Source organism: Arachis ipaensis, chromosome B03, assembly GCF_000816755.2.
Source record: "Arachis ipaensis cultivar K30076 chromosome B03, Araip1.1, whole genome shotgun sequence".
Lineage (NCBI taxonomy): Eukaryota > Viridiplantae > Streptophyta > Magnoliopsida > Fabales > Fabaceae > Arachis > Arachis ipaensis.
The window spans coordinates 21,370,157-21,374,691 of record NC_029787.2 but is presented as its reverse complement, the minus strand read 5'-3'; positions in this window follow the sequence as shown (position 1 = coordinate 21,374,691).

Here is a 4,535-nt window from a genome sequence, read left to right as displayed (position 1 = left end):
CCGACCACCGTTTGCTACCCCTAGCTATGGCGACATCACAGCACCCCAACACTCCCTCCACTCTTCTCTATTTCATCTATATTTGTTTAGCACTTTAGGTTTTGATCAAACTATTTTTTTTTTTAATTTTGTTTTAGTTAGTATCAGTTATTAGGTTGATTTTAGTTAGTTAGTTTAATTTATTTAGATTCAATTTTCTGGTTTTAGTGTATTTAGTTTGTTAAGATAGATTCGATTTAAATTAGTAGGTATGGCACGTTATGGTGTCAATATGCATACTTCTCTCTTCTCATAATATTTTAGAAAAATATATTCTTTAGAATTATTCGAAAATTGACAATTAATGACTAATATTTTATTAATTATCAATTATTTTAATAAGTCTAATTTGATTTATATCCTTTTCATTGTGTATCAACTGTAAATCTGTAATTAATATGATTTACAAATAAAATATATGCATATCATTATTTGAATTAATTAATTAAATATCTATTAAGGAATAAAATATAGAAATAATAATATGCTCGTCAAATATATGAATTTATGATGCACGGACATTGGCACGGACACAGGATACGACACGACACGGGACACGCCGACGCGCAAATTTTAAAATTTTATAAGACACGGGGACACGCATATATATAAAATATAAAGTATTTTTTAGATAAATCGTAATAATATTTTGATATTTTATTAATATTAAAATATAAATAAATTTTTTAATTATTTTTAATGTCTTATTTTAATTATATCAAGTATTTAAAATATTTTTTATTTTAATACATAATAATATATATTATATCTAAATTTATTTCAAAAATATATGTTAAGAATAAGACTGGACACGCTAACACGTGATGGTATTTAGGTGTGTCCAAGCGTGTTCGGAAAAAAATTTTATACTTTTTATTAAGATACGGTTGGACACAGACACATGTGTCGGATAAGTGTCAGTGAGTGTCGTGTCCAAAATGTGTCCGACACACAGCAAAATATCTCTGCTTCATAGATATGAATCATAATTATGTTAATTTTCATTATTGACAAGAACTTGCTAAAACTTATTGGTTTTGATTAAGTCTTTATCAAATTTTAGATATTCCTTAAAATTATATTTTAGAAAATGAAAATATTTTAGACACGACACGGACAAACTGACGCGCAAATTTTAAAATCTTATAAGACATGGGGACACGCATATATATAAAATATAAAGTATTTTTTAGATAAATTGTAATAATATTTTGATATTTTATTAATATTAAAATATAAATTAATTTTTTAATTATTTTTAATGCCTTATTTTAATTATATCAAGTATTTAAAATATTTTTTGTTTTAATAAATAATAATATATATTATATCTAAATTTATTTCAAAAATATATGTTAAAAATAAGACTGGACACGTTGACACGTGATGGTATTTAGGTGTGTCCAAGCGTATCCGAAAAAAATTTTTATACTTTTTATTAAGATACGGTTGGACACAGACACATGTGTCGGATGAGTGTCGGTGAGTGTCATATCCAAAATGTGTCCGACACATAGACACGACAACACAACAAAGTGTCTATGCTTCATAGATATGAATCATAATTATGTTATTTTTCATTATTGACAAGAACTTGCTAAAACTTATTGGTTTTGATTAAGTCTTTATCAAATTTTAGATGTTCCTTAAAATTATATTTTAGAAAATGAAAATATTTATGANAATTAATATTTCCATGCAGGTTTTGGACATTTAATAGAAATAATAGACATCTAATAAGATTTATATTAATAATGTTTTAGGAAAGTAGCTTCATGCATAGTAATTCCTATTGTTATTTTTCTGCAAGTTGAACTATTATATGAATGCATAATTCTTTTAATCAATTATGTAAAATTAATGTTAAGAAACATTAATATAAAAAGAAACTATCATATATTATTAATATTGTACACTAATCAAGCGTAATGATATTATCTTACAAATTACAACAGATAGTATTCTGCACCGAAAATACTAATATGACACGTTTTAGTGTTAGTATGTATACTTCTTTTTTTTAATATTTTAAAAAAATAAAATATATTTTTTTATAATTAAACAAAACTTGATAAAAATAAATAAATAAAATAAATTAATATTCGAAAATTTTTATATTAATTGAGTTTAACTTATGCGATATGGATGCATTAGTTTAGCTATTATTATTTTTCTCTCGCTATTAATATTATAATTTTTGTAAGAGGGATAAGAATTGTATGATTTGTATATATCTAACATGTATAAGTTACTTGAGTAAAAAGTTTTGTTTATGTATATGCTTGTTTATTTTATTATAAAAGTATTTTTCTGTTTTTTTTTTAAATAAAACAGCGACACAGTTTCGAGTCAAAAACTCATATTTTATTATTAAATACATGAAGTCGTCATAATACCTCTTGCTATCAGAGTGGCGCAACCGGAAGCGTGACATTCTGATAGTGAGGGTGTTACATTATGGTATCAAAGCGGTCTTTCCTGTAGAGCCTGAGGAATGGACCGACTATGCTTCAATTGCATACTCTGAGAGTCTGTCATATAATAAGTCTTGTTCTGATTACGAGAGTTAGAGCTTTATGCACATGACTGCCTAATGATTAATGCCGTTAGTCTACCATTTCATACATCACGGTATTAAGTTTGACCAGCTTAATACTGATGATTTATGTATATGAGAGCACTAACGAGTTATCGTAGGCGAAATAGAACTAACAGGTAACGCATATCGTGGATTTGGAAAACGTTAGGAGTTGAAGTTTGGGAAGTTGAAGCTCTGAAGTTAGTACGAGTTTGGGGAACAGACAATATACTGATCATTTTAATACCAACTTGCCCCGTAACCTTTTTGCATCGAGCCTATCTTGTATCTTTTACTTTGTACGACATGTTATCCCTATAAATGTTTTGAATTATATGAGCATCTTGGTATTTGAAACTGTATATGTATCTATACGCTGAGACTTTTTATCTTTCCATAAGATGTCTAAAAATAAAGTGCCGAGATTTTGTGACGTTTTGAGTATTAAGTTAATTTTCGAGAACGAAAATTTTTATAAATGGGGTAGGATGTAAGACTCCAAATTTTGAAAATTAAACTATTTATGATTTATTTTATTCGAGAATATATTTTCAAAATTTTTTATATTAATTGAGTTTAACTTATACAATATGGATGTATTAGTTTAGCTATTATTATTTTTTTCCTCGCCATTAATATTATAATTTTTGTAAAAGGGATAGAAATTGTATAATTTGTATGTATCTAACACGTATGAGTTACTTGAGTAAAAAATTTTGTTTATGTATATGCTTGTTTATTTTATTGTAAAAGTATTTTTCTTTTTTTTTAAATAAAATAGCGACACAGTTTCGAGTCAAAGACTCATATTTTATTATTAAGTACATGAAGTCGTCATAATACCTCTTGCTATCAGAATAGTGTAACCAAAAGTGTGACATTCTGATAGTAAAAGTGTTACAATAAACAATTTAAGTATAGCATGAATAGTCAAGTTTTATATATTTAATAATTAATAAAATAATAAACATTCATTAAATTTTGGTGAATCATATTTCAGCAGAAATAGATAATTAATATTTTCGTAAATCAGGATTTTGACATTTAATAAAAATAATAGACATCCAATAAGATTTACATTAATAATATTTTAAGAAAGTATCTTGGTGTCTAATTCTATGTGCAATTATGAATAATTGAATACATAATTCTTTTAATCAATTACATAAAATTAACATAAAAAATCATTACTATGAAATGAAACTATCATTTAAAAAATATTGTATATTATTTTTTTCTGTTGTCCACAAGTCAAGAACTAATCCATCGTGAGTCGCGAGTAAATATGTTATTGCATGCATGAGACGGAATTCAAACCCCCGACACTTGTTTAAACAGATGAGTGAATTGACCACTCAACCAACCCAAATTGATTAAATATTGTATATTATTAATATGAGTGATGTTACTTATACAAATCTTTTTGTAACAAGTCCAATCAAGTTAGTGTAAAGCCCAACAGAAAAAATACGTGTATACATCGCTACTCCTTATTTTTTGTACTTTCTGTAACACACAAATTTTTGTTGGAGAATACAAAAATTTATTGATATAGCACACAAATTTTCAAAGTATATAAAATTTTACAAATAACACAAACTTATTGATATAGCACAAATATTTTTACACATAGCACATAAATTTTTGAAATATAGCACACAAACTTTTGCACATAGCACACAAAATTTTTGCTGCGAATGTATTTCGTTAGTTGGGTGAGTCAATGTTCTAGATAGGGTTAAGTACTTTTTTCGTCCCTAAAGTTTTGCGTCAAAATCAAAATCGTCACCAACCTTTTTTTGTTATTAAAATCATCCTCAACGTTACAAAATATTATAAAATCATCATTTTGTCCATAAATAACATTTTTAAGACGATTTTGCCCTCTGAAAAAAACCCTTCTCCTCCCCAGTCCCCA